A 22232-nucleotide genomic window follows, 5' to 3' on the forward strand; every position below is an offset into this window, starting at 1 on the left:
TGGGCTGCTAAGAGCTGATCATTGGAGTGTATATACCAATAGTACATACATCTAAAAGCTGTGTATTGTACGAGTACGAATACGGGTGCATACGAGTAGAATTGTTGATGAAACTGAACGAGAATGTAATTGTAAGCATTTTTGTTAAGTAGAAGTATTTTGATAAGTGTATTGAAGTCTTTCAAAAGTGTATAAATACATATTAAAACACTACATGTATATACATTTTAACTGAGTCGTTAAGTCATCGTTAGTCGTTACATGTAAATGTTGTTTTGAAACCTTTAGGTTAACGATCTTGTTAAATGTTGTTAACCCAATGTTTATAATATCAAAAGAGATTTTAAATTATTATATTATCATGATATTATGATGTACGAATATCTCTTAATATGATATATATACATTAAATGTCGTTACAACGATAATCGTTACATATATGTCTCGTTTCAAAATCATTAAGTTAGTAGTCTTGTTTTTACATATGTAGTTCATTGTTAATATACTTAATGATATGTTTACTTATCATAATATCACGTTAACTATATATATAACCATATATATGTCATCATATAGTTTTTACAAGTTTTAACGTTCGTGAATCACCGGTCAACTTGGGTGGTCAATTGTCTATATGAAACCTATTTCAATTAATCAAGTCTTAACAAGTTTGATTGCTTAACATGTTGGAAACATTTAATCATGTAAATATCAATCTCAATTAATATATATAAACATGGAAAAGTTCGGGTCACTACAGTACCTACCCGTTAAATAAATTTCGTCCCGAAATTTTAAGCTGTTGAAGGTGTTGACGAATCTTCTGGAAATAGATGCGGGTATTTCTTCTTCATCTGATCTTCACGCTCCCAGGTGAACTCGGGTCCTCTACGAGCATTCCATCGAACCTTAACAATTGGTATCTTGTTTTGCTTAAGTCTTTTAACCTCACGATCCATTATTTCGACGGGTTCTTCGATGAATTGGAGTTTTTCGTTGATTTGGATTTCATCTAACGGAATAGTGAGATCTTCTTTAGCAAAACATTTCTTCAAATTCGAGACGTGGAAAGTGTTATGTACAGCCGCGAGTTGTTGAGGTAACTCAAGTCGGTAAGCTACTGGTCCGACACGATCAATAATCTTGAATGGTCCAATATACCTTGGATTTAATTTCCCTCGTTTACCAAATCGAACAACGCCTTTCCAAGGTGAAACTTTAAGCATGACCATCTCTCCAATTTCAAATTCTATATCTTTTCTTTTAATGTCAGCGTAGCTCTTTTGTCGACTTTGGGCGGTTTTCAACCGTTGTTGAATTTGGATGATCTTCTCGGTAGTTTCTTGTATAATCTCCGGACCCGTAATCTGTCTATCCCCCACCTCACTCCAACAAATCGGAGACCTGCACTTTCTACCATAAAGTGCTTCAAACGGCGCCATCTCAATGCTTGAATGGTAGCTGTTGTTGTAGGAAAATTCTGCTAACGGTAGATGTCGATCCCAACTGTTTCCGAAATCAATAACACATGCTCGTAGCATGTCTTCAAGCGTTTGTATCGTCCTTTCGCTCTGCCCATCAGTTTGTGGATGATAGGCAGTACTCATGTCTAGACGAGTTCCTAATGCTTGCTGTAATGTCTGCCAGAATCTTGAAATAAATCTGCCATCCCTATCAGAGATAATAGAGATTGGTATTCCATGTCTGGAGATGACTTCCTTCAAATACAGTCGTGCTAACTTCTCCATCTTGTCATCTTCTCTTATTGGTAGGAAGTGTGCTGATTTGGTGAGACGATCAACTATTACCCAAATAGTATCAAAACCACTTGCAGTCCTTGGCAATTTAGTGATGAAATCCATGGTAATGTTTTCCCATTTCCATTCCGGGATTTCGGGTTGTTGAAGTAGACCTGATGGTTTCTGATGCTCAGCTTTGACCTTAGAACACGTCAAACATTCTCCTACGTATTTAGCAACATCGGCTTTCATACCCGGCCACCAAAAATGTTTCTTGAGATCCTTGTACATCTTCCCCGTTCCAGGATGTATTGAGTATCTGGTTTTATGAGCTTCTCTAAGTACCATTTCTCTCATATCTCCAAATTTTGGTACCCAAATCCTTTCAGCCCTATACCGGGTTCCGTCTTCCCGAATATTAAGATGCTTCTCCGATCCTTTGGGTATTTCATCCTTTAAATTTCCCTCTTTTAAAACTCCTTGTTGCGCCTCCTTTATTTGAGTAGTAATGTTATTATGAATCATTATATTCATAGATTTTACTCGAATGGGTTCTCTATCCTTCCTGCTCAAGGCATCGGCTACCACATTTGCCTTCCCCGGGTGGTAACGAATCTCAAAATCGTAATCATTCAATAATTCAATCCACCTACGCTGCCTCATATTCAGTTGTTTCTGATTAAATATGTGTTGAAGACTTTTGTGGTCGGTATATATAATACTTTTGACCCCATATAAGTAGTGCCTCCAAGTCTTTAATGCAAAAACAACCGCGCCTAATTCCAAATCATGCGTCGTATAATTTTGTTCGTGAATCTTCAATTGTCTAGACGCATAAGCAATCACCTTCGTTCGTTGCATTAATACACAACCGAGACCTTGCTTTGATGCGTCACAATAAATCACAAAATCATCATTCCCTTCAGGCAATGATAATATAGGTGCCGTAGTTAGCTTTTTCTTCAATAACTGAAACGCTTTCTCTTGTTCATCATTCCATTCAAATTTCTTCCCTTTATGCGTTAATGCAGTCAAGGGTTTTGCTATTCTGCTAAAGTCTTGGATGAACCTTCTGTAGTAACCAGCTAGTCCTAAAAACTGGCGTATGTGTTTCGGAGTTTTCGGGGTTTCCCACTTTTCAACAGTTTCTATCTTTGCCGGATCCACCTTAATACCTTCTTTGTTCACTATGTGACCGAGGAATTGAACTTCTTCCAACCAAAATGCACACTTTGAAAACTTAGCGTACAATTCTTCCTTCCTCAATACTTCTAACACCTTTCTCAAATGTTCACCGTGTTCTTGGTCATTCTTTGAGTAAATAAGTATGTCATCAATGAAAACAATGACAAACTTGTCAAGGTATGGTCCACACACTCGGTTCATAAGGTCCATGAACACAGCTGGTGCATTAGTTAAACCAAACGGCATGACCATAAACTCGTAATGACCGTAACGTGTTCTGAAAGCAGTCTTTGGAATATCATCTTCTTTCACCCGCATTTGATGATACCCGGAACGTAAGTCAATCTTTGAATAAACAGACGAGCCTTGTAGTTGATCAAATAAGTCGTCGATTCTCGGTAGTGGGTAGCGGTTCTTGATGGTAAGTTTGTTTAACTCTCGGTAGTCGATACACAACCTGAATGTACCATCTTTCTTCTTGACAAACAAAACAGGAGCTCCCCACGGTGATGTGCTTGGTCGAATGAAACCACGCTCTAAAAGTTCTTGTAATTGGCTTTGCAGTTCTTTCATCTCGCTGGGTGCGAGTCTGTAAGGAGCACGAGCTATTGGTGCAGCTCCTGGTACAAGATCTATTTGAAATTCAACGGATCGATGTGGGGGTAATCCCGGTAATTCTTTCGGAAATACATCGGGAAATTCTTTTGCAATGGGAACATCATTGATGCTCTTTTCTTCAGTTTGTACTTTCTCGACGTGTGCTAGAACAGCATAGCAACCTTTTCTTATTAGTTTTTGTGCCTTCAAATTACTAATAAGATGTAGCTTCGTGTTGCCCTTTTCTCCGTACACCATTAAGGGTTTTCCTTTTTCTCGTATAATGCGAATTGCATTTTTGTAACAAACGATCTCCGCTTTCACTTCTTTCAACCAGTCCATACCGATTATCACATCAAAACTCCCTAACTCTACTGGTATCAAATCAATCTTAAATGTTTCGCTAACCAGTTTAATTTCTCGATTCCGACATATATTATCTGCTGAAATTAATTTACCATTTGCTAATTCGAGTAAAAATTTACTATCCAAAGGCGTCAATGGACAACTTAATTTAGCACAAAAATCTCTACTCATATAGCTTCTATCCGCACCCGAATCAAATAAAACGTAAGCAGATTTATTGTCAATAAGAAACGTACCCGTAACAAGCTCCGGGTCTTCCTGTGCCTCTACCGCATTAATATTGAAAACTCTTCCACGGCCTTGTCCATTCGTGTTCTCCTGGTTCGGGCAATTTCTAATAATGTGGCCTGGTTTTCCACATTTATAACAAACTACATTGGCATAACTTGCTCCGACACTACTTGCTCCGCCATTACTCGTTCCGACACCATTTGTTCCTTTCGTTCTATTAACCCCTGGTCCGTAGACCTCACACTTCGCCGCGCTATGACCATTTCTTTTACACTTGTTGCAAAATTTGGTGCAGAACCCCGAGTGATTCTTTTCACACCTTTGGCATAGTTGCTTCTGATTGTTGTTGTTGTTGCGGTTATTATTGTTGTTGGGATGATTGTTGTAGTTGCTGTTGTTGTTGTTGTTGTTGGGCCGTTTGTTGTAGTTGCGATTGATGTTGCGATTGTTGGGATAATTGTTGCGATTATTGTTGTAATTGCTGTTGTTGTTGTATTGGTGATTCTTATCACCGTTTTCCTCCCACTTTCTTTTGACTTGCTTTACATTGGCCTCTTCAGCAGTCTGTTCTTTAATTCTTTCTTCAATCTGGTTCACTAGTTTGTGAGCCATTCTACATGCCTGTTGTATGGAGGCGGGCTCGTGTGAACTTATATCTTCTTGGATTCTTTCCGGTAATCCTTTCACAAACGCGTCGATCTTCTCTTCCTCATCTTCGAATGCTCCCGGACACAATAGGCACAATTCTGTGAATCGTCTTTCGTACGTGGTAATATCAAATCCTTGGGTTCGTAACCCTCTAAGTTCTGTCTTGAGCTTATTGACCTCGGTTCTGGGACGGTACTTCTCGTTCATCAAGTGCTTGAATGCTGACCACGGTAGTGCGTACGCATCATCTTGTCCCACTTGCTCTAGATAGGTATTCCACCATGTTAATGCAGAACCTGTGAAGGTATGCGTAGCGTACTTCACTTTGTCCTCTTCAGTACACTTACTTATGGCAAACACCGATTCAACCTTCTCGGTCCACCGTTTCAATCCGATCGGTCCTTCGGTTCCATCAAATTCCAAAGGTTTGCAGGCAGTGAATTCTTTGTAGGTGCATCCTACACGATTTCCTGTACTGCTAGATCCAAGGTTATTGTTGGTATGTAGCGCAGCCTGTACTGCGGCTATGTTTGAAGCTAGAAAAGTACGGAATTCCTCTTCATTCATATTCACGGTGTGTCGAGTAGTCGGTGCCATTTCCTTCAAAATAGTTAAATGGAACAAGTTAATCATACAGAATATTAAGAGTAGTTAATAGTATTTCGTAGCATAATATGAACTCATTTATAAAAGCTTTTTCTTCATATTAGCGTTTTATAAGTTTAAATTCGGGTAGTACCTACCCGTTAAGTTCATACTTAGTAGCTAATATACAATTCAACTACTACAATTCTATATGAAAAACTGATTATAATAATATTTCGCGTTCAAACTTTTATACAATATTTTACAAACTTACAATACCGCTTATTTTACATAAAGCATGAAATATAGCACACAATAACTTTGATACAAGATAGTTGTGAAGACAATTCTAGCTAGTACACAAGTCGTTCAGCAAAGGCAATAAAGACACGTAATTCATACGTCCAGAAACAAGTCATGCATTCTGGTTTTACTAGGACTACTTCCCATCCTTGGTCTTGTGCAACATAACCGTTATGGCCGTTGATAAGACAGCGTGTTGTAACGTCATCAAAGGGACGAGGGTTACGTAATGTCCAACAGTCCCGTAATAATCTAAAAACCTCATTTCTTACCCCAATTACCGACTCCGTCACTTGTGGAAACATTTTGTTTAATAGTTGTAGCCCGATGTTCTTGTTCTCACTTTGGTGAGAAGCGAACATTACTAATCCGTAAGCATAACATGCTTCTTTATGTTGCATGTTAGCCGCTTTTTCTAAATCACGAAGTCCAATATTCGGATATATTGAGTCAAAATAATTTCTTAACCCGTTGCGTAAAATAGCATTTGGGTTCCCCGCAATATATGCGTCAAAGTAAACACATCGTAACTTATGGGTTTCCCAATGTGATATCCCCCATCTTTCAAACGAAAGTCTCTTATAAACCAAGACATTCTTGGAACGTTCTTCGAATGCCTTACAAACTGATCTCGCCTTAAATAGTTGTGCCGAAGAATTCTGGCCGACTCTAGACAAGATTTCATCAATCATGTCTCCGGGTAGGTCTCTTAAAATATTGGGTTGTCTATCCATTTTGTGTTTTTAAACTGTAAAATAGACAAGAGTTAGATTCATAAAAAAAATACTTATTAATACAAGCAATTTTTACATATATCATAAAGCATAAGAACACTATATTACATATATTACACCACACGAATACAACTATCTTATTCCGACTCACTCGTTTCTTCTTCTTCGGTTTTGGTTCGTTTTGCCAAGTTTCTAGGGATATATGATGTTCCCCTAATTCGAGCCGTCGTTGTCCACATTGGTTTAGAAAAACCTGGTGGTTTAGAGGTTCCCGGGTCATTGTTACAACTTAAGGACTTCGGGGGTTGACGATACATATAAAGTTCATCGGGGTTGGAATTAGATTTCTCTATTTTTATGCCCTTTCCCTTATTATTTTTTTTTGCCTTTTTAAATTCAGTTGGGGTAATTTCTATAACATCATCGGAATTCTCGTCGGAATCCGATTCATCGGAGAATTGGTAATCCTCCCAATATTTTGCTTCCTTGGCGGAAACACCATTGACCATAATTAACTTTGGTCGGTTGGTTGAGGATTTTCTTTTACTTAACCGTTTTATTATTTCCCCCACCGGTTCTATTTCTTCATCCGGTTCCGATTCTTCTTCCGGTTCCGATTCTTCTTCCGGTTCTGACTCTTCTTCCGGTTCCTCTTCGGGAACTTGTGAATCAGTCCACAAATCATTCCAATTTACATTTGACTCTTCATTATTATTAGGTGAGTCAATGGGACTTGTTCTAGAGGTAGACATCTATCACATAATATCAAACACGTTAAGAGATTAATATATCACATAATATTCATATGTTAAAAATATATAGTTTCCAACAAAAATGTTAAGCAATCATTTTTAAAGAAAACACGGTCGAAGTCCAGACTCACTAATGCATCCTAACAAACTCGATAAGACACACTAATGCAAATTTTCTGGTTCTCTAAGACCAACGCTCTGATACCAACTGAAATGTCCCATTCTTATTGATTAAAAACGTTCCATATTAATTGATTTCGTTGCGAGGTTTTGACCTCTATATGAGACGTTTTTCAAAGACTGCATTCATTTTTAAACAAACCATAACCTTTATTTCATCAATAAAGGTTTAAAAAGCTTTACGTAGATTATCAAATAATGATAATCTAAAATATCCTGTTTACACACGACCATTACATAATGGTTTACAATACAAATATGTTACAACAAAATAAGTTCCTTGAATGCAGTTTTTACACAATATCATACAAGCATGGACTCCAAATCTTGTCCTTATTTAAGTATGCGACAGCGGAAGCTCTTAATAATCACCTGAGAATAAACATGCTTAAAACGTCAACAAAAATGTTGGTGAGTTATAGGTTTAACCTATATATATCAAATCGTAACAATAGACCACAAGATTTCATATTTCAATACACATCCCATACATAGAGATAAAAATCATTCATATGGTGAACACCTGGTAACCGACAATAACAAGATGCATATATAAGAATATCCCCATCATTCCGGGACACCCTTCGGATATGATAAAAATTTCGAAGTACTAAAGCATCCGGTACTTTGGATGGGGTTTGTTAGGCCCAATAGATCTATCTTTAGGATTCGCGTCAATTAGGGTGTCTGTTCCCTAATTCTTAGATTACCAGACTTAATAAAAAGGGGCATATTCGATTTCGATAATTCAACCATAGAATGTAGTTTCACGTACTTGTGTCTATTTTGTAAATCATTTATAAAACCTGCATGTATTCTCATCCCAAAAATATTAGATTTTAAAAGTGGGACTATAACTCACTTTCACAGATTTTTACTTCGTCGGGAAGTAAGACTTGGCCACTGGTTGATTCACGAACCTATAACAATATATACATATATATCAAAGTATGTTCAAAATATATTTACAACACTTTTAATATATTTTGATGTTTTAAGTTTATTAAGTCAGCTGTCCTCGTTAGTAACCTACAACTAGTTGTCCACAGTTAGATGTACAGAAATAAATCGATAAATATTATCTTGAATCAATCCACGACCCAGTGTATACGTATCTCAGTATTGATCACAACTCAAACTATATATATTTTGGAATCAACCTCAACCCTGTATAGCTAACTCCAACATTCACATATAGAGTGTCTATGGTTGTTCCGAAATATATATAGATGTGTCGACATGATAGGTCGAAACATTGTATACGTGTCTATGGTATCTCAAGATTACATAATATATAATATAAGTTGATTAAGTTATGGTTGGAATAGATTTGTTACCAATTTTCACGTAGCTAAAATGAGAAAAATTATCCAATCTTGTTTTACCCATAACTTCTTCATTTTAAATCCGTTTTGAGTGAATCAAATTGCTATGGTTTCATATTGAACTCTATTTTATGAATCTAAACAAAAAAAGTATAGGTTTCTAGTCGGAAAAATAAGTTACAAGTCGTTTTTGTAAAGGTAGTCATTTCAGTCGAAAGAACGACGTCTAGATGACCATTTTAGAAAACATACTTCCACTTTGAGTTTAACCATAATTTTTGGATATAGTTTCATGTTCATAATAAAAATCATTTTCTCAGAATAACAACTTTTAAATCAAAGTTTATCATAGTTTTTAATTAACTAACCCAAAACAGCCCGCAGTGTTACTACGACGGCGTAAATCCGGTTTTACGGTGTTTTTTTTGTGTTTCCAGGTTTTAAATCATTAAGTTAGAATATCATATAGATATAGAACATGTGTTTAGTTGATTTTAAAAGTCAAGTTAGAAGGATTAACTTTTGTTTGCGAACAAGTTTAGAATTAACTAAACTATGTTCTAGTGATTACAAGTTTAAACCTTCGAATAAGATAGCTTTATATGTATGAATCGAATGATGTTATGAACATCATTACTACCTTAAGTTCCTTGGATGAACCTACTGGAAAAGAGAAAAATGGATCTAGCTTCAATGGATCCTTGGATGGCTCAAAGTTCTTGAAGCAAAATCATGACACGAAAACAAGTTCAAGTAAGATCATCACTTGAAATAAGATTGTTATAGTTATAGAAATTGAACCAAAGTTTGAATATGATTATTACCTTGTATTAGAATGATAACCTACTGTAAGAAACAAAGATTTCTTGAGGTTGGATGATCACCTTACAAGATTGGAAGTGAGCTAGCAAACTTGAAAGTATTCTTGATTTTATGAAACTAGAACTTTTGGAATTTATGAAGAACACTTAGAACTTGAAGAAAGAACTTGAGAGAGTTCAATTAGATGAAGAAAATTGAAGAATGAAAGTGTTTGTAGGTGTTTTTGGTCGTTGGTGTATGGATTAGATATAAAGGATATGTAATTTTGTTTTCATGTAAATAAGTCATGAATGATTACTCATATTTTTGTAATCTTATGAGATATTTCATGCTAGTTGCCAAATGATGGTTCCCACATGTGTTAGGTGACTCACATGGGCTGCTAAGAGCTGATCATTGGAGTGTATATACCAATAGTACATACATCTAAAAGCTGTGTATTGTACGAGTACGAATACGGGTGCATACGAGTAGAATTGTTGATGAAACTGAACGAGAATGTAATTGTAAGCATTTTTGTTAAGTAGAAGTATTTTGATAAGTGTATTGAAGTCTTTCAAAAGTGTATAAATACATATTAAAACACTACATGTATATACATTTTAACTGAGTCGTTAAGTCATCGTTAGTCGTTACATGTAAATGTTGTTTTGAAACCTTTAGGTTAACGATCTTGTTAAATGTTGTTAACCCAATGTTTATAATATCAAAAGAGATTTTAAATTATTATATTATCATGGTATTATGATGTACGAATATCTCTTAATATGATATATATACATTAAATGTCGTTACAACGATAATCGTTACATATATGTCTCGTTTCAAAATCATTAAGTTAGTAGTCTTGTTTTTACATATGTAGTTCATTGTTAATATACTTAATGATATGTTTACTTATCATAATATCATGTTAACTATATATATAACCATATATATGTCATCATATAGTTTTTACAAGTTTTAACGTTCGTGAATCACCGGTCAACTTGGGTGGTCAATTGTCTATATGAAACCTATTTCAATTAATCAAGTCTTAACAAGTTTGATTGCTTAACATGTTGGAAACATTTAATCATGTAAATATCAATCTCAATTAATATATATAAACATGGAAAAGTTCGGGTCACTACATCATGTTACATGACTCCTTTATTTTCTCTGCTGACATCTGAATATACTAAGACTCTATATGTGACATCATTTGAAGTCACATATGATTTTCCGTATTTGTCATATCATACTTGTACTCCGAACAGTTCATCCGAAGGTATTCGTCATTAAAGGAACATGATTCCGTTTTACTCAACTTTCATACTTAACTACAAGATGCTCGATCTTACTACGTCAAGATGAACAATCTATCCTCACTTGTTTCCTAAACGCCGTTTAATCACAACAACCAAAATTTCGGGACGAAATTTTCTTTAAGGGGTAGGTTATGTAACAACCCGACTTTTTCCGTTAAAAACTTAACAACTGTCTGTTAAATTCAACGTTTTTCCAAGCTAATTTTTTTTTTATATATATATATATATATATATATATATATATATATATATATATATATATATATATATATATATATATATATATATATATATATATTATTACATAAGTTTTATAGGTGTTAAATAAAACACTACAATTAGTGTAACCAGAAAAAAAAATAATAAATAAATAAAATAATAATAAAATAAAATAATTTTTTTCCCAGAGAACGAAACGTATGAGTACTTAATATAAATATTATATTTTACAATAATTGAGTTCTAAAATCATTTTAATTAATTAGTATACTCTTAAATTAAACTCGGGGGATTATTTTAAACACTTATATTTTCAATAAAAGACATATATTATTTAGTTTAAAAATATATTAAATAAGTATTTATGAAAAACACCAACTAGGTACGATGTCTAGAATTTAAAAGGTTTCGAACAATATATATGTAAATGTATTTTATAAATATAAAAATTTACCAATTATTGAATCATATTAAAATAAAATACATTGGGTTTTAGATATCGGATAAAAATTTAATTATAACCTGTGATTACATAGTAATACCCGTGTTTAATTATTATACCCGTGACTACACATTATTACGTCCGTGATATCAATAATTGAGATAGATTTATCACCCGTGACTCTTTATCCCATCTATATTATTAAACTTAATTCATTTCATCTAACACACACGTACATAGACTCTCTCCTTAAAATACCCATTACTATTTATCATCATCATCATCGATCTTCTTTCCTTATAAACACCTTCAAGAAATCACTTGATCATAAAATCGTTTACATATTCGGACTCCTCTCGAAGAGCTCTACTCAGCCATACCAACAATTTTTTGATTTGTGTAACTTTTAAAAACTCTAATTTTCTAGTTTTCATATTTTTGTTACATATTAGGGTAGATATAGTGTCTAGTGCTCAAGTCCTTGTATGTATGCATGATATTGTTCGTTAATTTGATCATTTGTTGACTTGTTGATGAATCACGAATTTGAATGGTATGCTACTGATATGAACATGATATTTTCAGTTTATGAAATACTTATAAATGAAATCCTTGTGAAAAACTATTAATTTTAGGCTCAAGAATCACTTGATTTCGTTTAGAATTGCTTCCGGTATGATTAATTGAAGTTTAACATGATATTACATGAAATCCGAATTGTTTTGCCATGTTTCTGGAATTTTGACTTTGTTATCTGTAAATATAAGTATGTAGATGGATTACTATTGAAAAACTACTAATTTTAGGCTCAAGAATCAATTGATTTCGTTATCGTATGCTCCCGATATGTTAAATTAAAGTTTTCATGTGATCTTGCTATGAATCCGAATTTTCTGAGATGAAAGCTTTATGATTGAGTTTGTGAACTGATGTTAGATGTATAGATAATTGAAAAACACCCAAGATAGACTTAAGATTCATGTTAATCGGATATGTATAGCCCTCGTTATGGTTAATTAAAGGTTTGTGATTTTGATGCTTAAAAATTTATTTCGGTTTAAAAATTCGTAATTGAAACTGTGAATCTGGGAAAGTATGCTATATATTCAGGTCCGGAGAGGTATATAGTTGTATTGCTTGCGGAAAAAAAACATTTGGTTTTCATTTAGATATTGTCCAATTCCGATAAAAGAGTCAAATCTATGGCCAAATCAAAGTTAGAATTTTATATTATTTAAAACCGGACAGAACAGTTTCATTGGGATGCGTGCGACCTGATCTCAGAATTCTGGGTTCACGGTTACGTGCGTATCGAAAAATTAATAAGTTTAGACTCCAGAAACGAGTCATTTGGATACTTTTTGGATTTGATATGATTTTTCAAAGTTTATACATGAGTACCGAAACGATTCAGCATTAAAGCCTGGTACGTTTTTAGTCACTGCGAGCTTTCTGTTTAGGGTTAGAGGTTGTGCTTCGGATATGTTATAGTCGACTAAATTTCAGAGATTTTAACGCGTATTTCAAGTCAAATGGACATGTACTTATTTTTATAAAAATTCTGGAAGTTGACTACATTATTTAAGCTAAATAATATGTGCAATTGACTTTGTTTGACCAAATGGGTTTAATGGGTCAAAATGGGTAACGGTCAGTGTAGAAAAGTCCCAAACGTCGATTTAAGTAAGTTTAAAGGTTGTGGTGTTTAAAAAATAAGTTGTGGCATGTTTTGGTCAAAATGGGTGTTTATGACCCATTTGGGTCATACGAGCCTACTTTGACCCATATGCGAAATTTTGAGAACCAAAGGTATGTAACACATCCCGTATATTGATTTAAGTATGTTTGCAAGTTTTGGTGCTTTAAAAATGAGTTTGGGTCAAATTTGATTTAAAGAAAGTTTTATGACTCATTCGGGTCAAACGTGCATAAATTGACCCATATGCATAATTTTGGAAAACGAAAGTCACCAACACATCTAAAATGTCATTTTTGAGCTGTGATAAAAATTTGGTTAAGTCAGGTCAGCCGGATTCAAATTTGGATCGTCAACCGAAAATTTTAGTATTTTAACAAAATTGTCAAAATGACTCTCGGACCTACTTTGAGAACTCGCAAGTTGAAATCAGTTAAGTTTAGATTAAAAACTATTATTTGGTGTTGAAAGTATTTGCGACAAGCTTTAAAACGATATATTATTTGTATAATTTTGTTGAGTTTAAACAGGTATAAAACAAGCGAGAAAATGGGCAATCGTTGCTGATTTTGAACACTTGACAAAAATTTTATCAGCATTTTATGTTTCGAGAGACTGTTTTCGCGAGGTCATAACTTTAAAACCGTAACTCCATTTTTGTCAAATAAACTGTCTATAGAAAGGTGGGATGACATACTTTCCAATGGTCATGACCTAAGGTATTATATCAAATTTGGTGGGACCCGGAATCAGCTGCAAAATACTAAAAAATACATATATGTAAATAATATAAATTTTTCTAAGTAAAAATGAATAACTTAAGTTTGACCTATGTTTGACTACTTGATCAACTTGTGTAATTTTATGCGGTTGTTGACTTGTGTTAATCATGTTGACTGTGTTTGACTTGCGTTTGACTTACATTTGACTTACTTTGACTTGCGTTGACTTTTGTTGACTTTTGCTAAATTTTGATAAATTTATGAGTCGGACTTGAGCAATAGGACTATACGAACCCTATGACCTGACCTAGCTTGTTAAACATTTATTAACCAACATATATTCTTTAGGATGAGGTCTACGGTTACATGCATTCCGAGTATTGGTTACATCTACGTGAATTGTTTATTAGGCTACAAAGGTGAGTTTCATTTGCTCCCTTTTTAATTACTTTTGCAATATATATTTTTGGGCTGAGAATACATGCGCTGCTTTTATAAATGTTTACAAAATAGACACAAGTACTTAAAAATATATTCTACGTTGAGTTGTACCACTGGCATACTTCCCTGTAGCTTGGTAACTACTATTTACATGGGTATTGTAAACGCGAATCCTGTTGATAGATCTATCGGGCCTGACAACCCCAACCAGACTGGACGAACAGTATTCAACGGTTGCACAGTACTTCGTTTCGGTAACTACACTTGGTACGGTGTAGTGAGATTTCATAATAAAGGGAATATGCGACGTTGATTAAATGTTAAGTATGGTTACCAAGTGCTTAACCACTTAGAATGCTTTACATACACTTGCGAGTGTATTATGTTTATGATTATGAAATCTTGTGGTCTATTGAAACTATTGATAACGGTTGTTACGATAAACCTATGAACTCACCAACCTTTTGGTTGACACTTTTAGCATGTTTATTCTCAGGTCTTTCAAAAGTGCTTCCGCTGTTTGCTTGCTATTTGCTCAAGGTGCTGCATGGAGTCTTTTATGCCATATTTTCAAAAAGACATTGCATTCAAATATTAATGTTATAATCTGTTATTAAATAAATTGATGATTTAGTCATTTTGTATAAGTTGTCATATATATTTGGGATATGTCTATATTTTGGTAAACTTTCTATGTATAGAAAGTATGTTTTTTTTAAATGAATGCAATGTTTTATCAAAACGTATCATATAGAGGTCAAAACCTCGCTGTGGGACCGTAGATAACGTACCGCGTCAATAGCGATTTTGGAGGGTCGTTAGAGATCCTCTCACGAAGCTCTTACATGGACCAAAACATGCAAGACATGTTTGTGCATTAGGGCTTCGATATTCTAGTGATTGGTCATGATCTGTTTTAAGTATTGTAACGGAACGAAATTGTTCAAACTCATTAATATAATTATGGTATTAATTTATTTTGAGTCATGTTTCTATTTTGCATATTTTTATCCATGAATAAGTAATTATTCTAAATTCCGTAGTCGATCACATTTGTGGGAGCAAGTGTGAGGTTTAGAATATTATGAACTTGGATTGGTGTACATTCACGGGATGAATGTGGTGCAAGGTTGCAACCAAGGTTCATAGATATTTGTGGGATACAAATATTGGAAGACCCGCCCTCAAGATTCACTAAATGGAGCCTTTGTGGTTGATCACATGTAATCTTGAGTAAAGGCGAATATCATTGTATCCTCTGACCTGAGATACATATTGGGTTCGGATATTTACCAAGTATTGTGTCTTGATTCTTTCCTTCGCTATTCTGAAATATGGTAGTTCATAAGAAAGAGCTCAGGTATAATGCAAGGCATATATTTAGGACGTATGTAGTCAAGATGGAATTTGTCCCTCTTATTCGTTGAGAGTCAGATGTTTAAGGCCTGATAAAGTTAAATCTAAAAGAGAGTGATCACTCTGTATCTCTTGGATTTAACATGACATCTAGGATGAAAGGATATAATTAAAGATTCACCTACTCATATTCGAGATGGAAACTCGAAAGGGATGATGTTATTGAATGGCACAAAGTCATACCATATTGGGGGTGATGGACGGTTGTTAGGTGGTATCCATCGCTTGCATTAATTTCTTATGCTTCTCGTGCAAGTGGGAGATTGAAGGTATTTCGTATGCCCGAGAGACATATTAAATTAATGTTGCTAATGTGTTATGATCCAAGTCGGGTCATACCTAATAACAAGCTTACCGACACTTTATATGTATTTATTTAACGGTCGGATCATTAAGTAAATACGCGACACTTGAACTTTAGAAAATCAGTTTTTTGAAATATTATCACTTGAGATAAATTATTTGAATAATTTATATTTACAAAGGATTTAATTATTTATAGGTTTAAATAATTAAGATGTGTTATGTTTTATAAAATTGGTTTATAAAACAAAATAAAATGCAAGTAACATAACATAAGCATGGTCTTTTATTACAAGTTTTTTTTAAAACAAATCTTGTATAAAATATGGTGGTGGTGGAGGTTTTCTAGTACCAAGGAAGACCACACATGCTCCTTTTGTTGCTTCCCATATGCACATTCCTTAAGAGCATGCTAGTCTCTCTTTAATCTAGTATGTGACACAAGTATTCTACAAGCAATTTTAAAAACTCTCTCACTCTTTTTGTGGTCTGCTGGCCGAAACTTTGCAAGGGTAGGAGAGGTTTTTTTAGCTTGTTAATCAAGCTCACTCAAGTGTCAAAAATCCTAACTAATTAAGGGTAGTGTTGGTGTAAAAGAGCTTGGGGAATTACTTGCTTGAGGCTTCAAGTTAGAAGCTTTATTCTCCATCATCTTCTTCATCATCTTGCTATCCAAATTCAGCCCTCAATTAATATTGAGGAGGTACATTTCTTATCTTCTCCTTTTATTTGTAAGCATATATTTCAAGACTTGATATTAACATGGAATTTAACTAAATGGCTAAACATATAAACATGAACTTATTATCATGCTTCCGCTTTCTTTAACTATCATGAAATGGTTTTTTGAACTAGTTAACTTCAAGAACATGTTGTTTATAAAGTTGTTAAATTCCATCAAGATGTACAGAAATAAATCTTTATATATTATCTTGAATCAATCCATGACCCAGTGTATACATCTCTCAGGCTAGATCACAACTCAAAGTATATATATTTTTGGAATCAACCTCAACCCTGTATAGCTAACTCCCACATTACTGCATATAGAGTGTCTATGGTTGTTCCAAATAATATATACACATGGGTCGATATGATATGTCAAAACATTTGCATACGAGTCTGTGGTATCCCAAGATTACATAATATATTAGAATACATGTATAATACAATATAAGTTAGCTAGGATATGATTTGTATAGATTTGTTAAACATTTCCCGTAGCTAAAAAGATCAAAAATATCCAATCTTGTTTTATCCATAACTTCTTCGTTTTAAATCCGTTTTGAGTGAATCAAATTGCTATGGTTTCATATTGAACTCTAATTTAAGAATCCAAACAGAAAAAGTATAGGTTTATAGTCGGAAATTTAAGTTACATGTCAATTACTAAAGAGGTAGTCATTTCCGTCGAAAGAACGACATCTTGATGACCATTTTGAAAAACATACTTTCACTTTGAGTTTAACCAAGATTTTTGGATATAGTTTCATGTTCATATGAAAAATCATTTTCCCATAAGAACAACTTTTAAATCAAAGTTTATCATAGTTTTTAATTATCCAAACCAAAATAGCCCCCGGTTTCACTACGACGGCATATATCCGATTTTATGGTGTTCATCGTGTTTCCAGGTTTTAAATTATTAAGTTAGCATATCATATAGATATAGAACATGTGTTTAGTTGATTTTAAAAGTCAAGTTAGAAGGATTAACTTTTGTTTGCGAACAAGTTTAGAATTAACTAAACTATGTTCTAGTGATTACAAGTTTAAACCTTCGAATAAGATAGCTTTATATGTATGAATCGAATGATATTATGAACATCATTACTACCTAAAGTTTTCTGGATAAAACTAATGGAAATTAGAAAAATGGATCTAACTTCAAAGGATCCTTGGATGGCTTGAAAGTTCTTGTAGTAGAATCATGACACGAAAACAGTTCAAGTAAGATTTTCACTCGAAATAAGATTGTTATAGTTATAGAAATTGAATCAAAGTTTGAATATGAATATTACCTTGAATTAGAAAGATAACCTACTATAAATAACAAAGGTTCCTTGATCTTAGATGATTACTTGGAATGGATTAGAAAGCTTGGAAGTAGACTTGCAAACTTGGAAGTATTCTTGATTTTTATGAAACTATACTTATGGAATTTATGAAGAACACTTAGAACTTGAAGATGGAACTTGAGAGAAATCAATTATATGAAGAAAATTGAAGAATGAAAGTGTTTGTAGGTGTTTTTGGTCGTTGGTATATGGATTAGATATAAAGGATATGTAATTTTGTTTTCATGTAAATAAGTCATGAATGATTACTAATATTTTTGTAATTTTATGAGATATTTCATGCTAGTTGTCAAATTATGGTTCCAACATGTGTTAGGTGACTCACATGGGCTGCTAAGAGCTGATCATTTGAGTGTATATACCAATAGTACATACATCTAAAAGCTGTGTATTGTACGAGTACGAAATACGGGTGCATACGAGTAGAATTGTTGATGAAACTGAACGAGGATGTAATTGTAAGCATTTTTGTTAAGTAGAAGTACTTTGATATGTGTCTTGAAGTCTTTCAAAAGTGTAAGAATACAAATCAAAACACAACATGTATATACATTCTAATGGATTCGTTAAGTCTTCGTTAGTCGTTACATGTAAGTGTTGTTTTGAAACCTTTAAGTTAACGATCTCAATTAATATTGTTAACCCAATGTTTATTATATCAAATTAGATGTTAAATTATTATATTATCATGATATTATGATGTATGAATATCTCTTAATATGATACATACATTAAAATATCGTTACAACGATAATAGTTACATATAAGTCTCGTTTCGTAATTCTTGAGTTAGTAGTCTTGTTTTTACATATGCAGTTCATTGTTAACACACTTAATGATATATTTAAATATAATTTTATCATTTTAAATATAGTGTATCAATATCTTAATATGATACATATGTATTTAGTAGACGTTATCATAACGATAATCGTTATATATATCATTTCGAGTTTCTTAACTTAGTAATCTCATTTATTATGTATATCACACATTATTAATATACTTAGTGAGATACTTACTCATCATAATCTCATGTCAACCATATATATATGTATATATATACCACAACATGTAGTTTTCACAATTTTGTAATGTTCGTGAATCGCCGGTCAACTTGGGTGATCAATTGTCTATATGAAACTTATTTCATTTAATCAAGTCTTAACAAGCTTGATTGCTTAACACGTTGGAAATATTTAGTCATGTAAATATCAATCTCAATTAATATATATAAACATGGAAAAGTTCGGGTCACTACAGAAAATGGGTTAAATAATAGTGAGGGGAGCATTTAATCAGAAAATCGAGATTGGAAGGTTGGTCTAGGGATATTGGTAGTTAACGAGAGGTCACGGGTTCGAGCCCGGGTGTTGGCAAGTTTTTTTTAAAATCGTGTTCTTTCAAAGGTAGTCCCATTTTTTTTATATTTTATTTATTATTATTATTATTATTATTATTATTATTATTATTATTATTATTATTATTATTATTATTATTATTATTGCCATGATAAGTATTATTATTAGTAACATTATTATTATTATGATATGATTGTTAATATTATTTATTATAATAATATTGTTGTGTTATTATCACTATTATAAATGTAATGAGTTATATTATCCTTAACATAACCAATATTATTATTATTATTATTATTATCGTTATTATTATTAAGATAATGATAATTATTATTACTCCTAATATTTAGAAATATCATTATTTTAATCAAATAAAGAGTATTATCAAATTTGTTAACATTAGTATAAGTATCATAATTACAATTAGGATTATAGTTATTATTATTATTATTGATGTTATTAGTATTACAATTATTATTATTACAAATATTATAACTATCTTTATAAATATTATTAATTATCATTAATATTAGTATTAGTAACATTTAGAATTTTTATTAACAAAAGTATTACTATTAAGATTATCACTAGTAATAAGATAGTTATAATAATTATTATTATCGTTAAGTATTAGGTATTATTATTAAAAATTATTATTTTTATTACCATTACTATTAAATTATTCACTTTATTAGAAACTACTATTATTATCATTATTATGAGATTTATTATAAAAACTATCATTAATATTATCATTTATAGAATCATTAATACTATTATCATTAATATTAGTACTATCATTATTATTATAGATATCACTTAAAATATTATCTTAAAATACTACTTTAACAAATAAATGATATTTATATAAAAATATGTTTAATACATATAACATAACAAAATTTAATATTTTTATGTACAAAATGAATATATGAAACATATATATTATATATTATTAATATAAAAAGAATATAACTAATAAATTATATATATATTTATTCGATTACAACTATGTATATTAATAAATATACAAATGATATAGGTTCGTGAATTCGAGGCCAACCCTGCATTGTTCCGTTGTTCAATATAGTCATATGTATTTTTACTACAAAATACATTAGGTGAGTTTCATTTGCTCCATTTTTAAATGCTTTTGCAATATATATTTTTGGGACTGAGAATACATGCGCTGCTTTTATAAATGTTTTACGAAATACACACAAGTGATCAAAAACTACATTATATGGTTGGATTATTAAACTGAATATCGCCCTTCAAGTCTGGTAACCTAAGAATTTAGGGAAATGGCCCCTGATTGACGCGAATCCTAAAGATAGATCTATGGACCTTGACAAGTCCCATTCGGGGTACGAATGCTTTAGTACTTCGAGATTATTATACAGACGAGAGGTTACCAGGTGTTCAATCCATATAAATGATTTTTGTCTCTATGCAGTTTGCGAAATGCCTGATACGAGAATGATGTTTATGAAAATGAAATCTTGTGGTCAATTATACTATCTGAAAGGATTATTTATGATAAACTAATGAGCTCACCAACCTTTTGGCTGACACTTTAAAGCATGTTTATTCTCAGGTATGAAAGAAATCTTCCGCTGTGCATTTGCTCATATTATTTGGAGTCATTCATGACATATTTCAAAAGACGTTGCATTCGAGTCGTCGAGTTCATCAAGATTATTATTAAGTCATTTATAGTTTAGATATATTATGAAATAGTATGCATGCCGTCAACTTTCAATGTATTGAAAGTTTGTCTTTTAAAAATAAATGCGATGTTTGTAAAATGTATCATATAGAGGTCAAGTACCTCGCGATGTAATCAACTATTATGAATCGTTTATAATCGATATGGACTTCGTCCGGATGGATTAGGACGGGTTATGAAAATTTTGTGATATATTGTGACGCCTCAAAGCAAGGTCTCGGTTGTGTATTAATGCAACGAACGAAAGTAATTGCTTATGCGTCTAGACAATTGAAGATTCACGAGTAGAATTATACGACGCATGATTTGGAATTAGGCGCGGTTGTTTTTGCATTAAAGACTTGGAGGCACTACTTATATGGGGTCAAAAGTATTATATATACCGACCACAAAAGTGTTCAACACATATTTAATCAGAAACAACTGAACATGAGGCAGCGCAGATGGATTGAATTTTTGAATGATTACGACTTTGAGATTCGTTATCACCCGGGGAAGGCAAATGTGGTAGCCGACGCCTTGAGCAGAAAGGACAGAGAACCCATTCGAGTAAAAGCTATGAATATAATGATTCACACTAACCTTACTACTCAAATAAAGGAGGCGCAATAAGGAGTTTTAAAAGAGGGAAATTTAATGGATGAAATACCCAAAGGATCGGAGAAGCATCTTAATATTCGGGAAGACGGAACCCGGTATAGGGATGAAAGGATTTGGGTACCAAAATTTGGAGATATGAGAGAAATGGTACTTAGAGAAGCTCATAAAACCAGATACTCAATACATCCTGGAACGGGGAAGATGTACAAGGATCTCAAGAAATATTTTTGGTGGCCGGGTATGAAAGCCGATGTTGCTAAATACGTAGGAGAATGTTTGACGTGTTCTAAGGTCAAAGCTGAGCATCAGAAACCATCAGGTCTACTTCAACAACCCGAAATCCCGGAATGAAAATGGGAAAACATTACCATGGATTTCATCACTAAATTGCCAAGGACTGCAAGTGGTTTTGATACTATTTGGATAATAGTTGATCTTCTCACCA

Source organism: Rutidosis leptorrhynchoides, chromosome 3 (genome assembly GCF_046630445.1).
Source record: "Rutidosis leptorrhynchoides isolate AG116_Rl617_1_P2 chromosome 3, CSIRO_AGI_Rlap_v1, whole genome shotgun sequence".
NCBI lineage: Eukaryota > Viridiplantae > Streptophyta > Magnoliopsida > Asterales > Asteraceae > Rutidosis > Rutidosis leptorrhynchoides.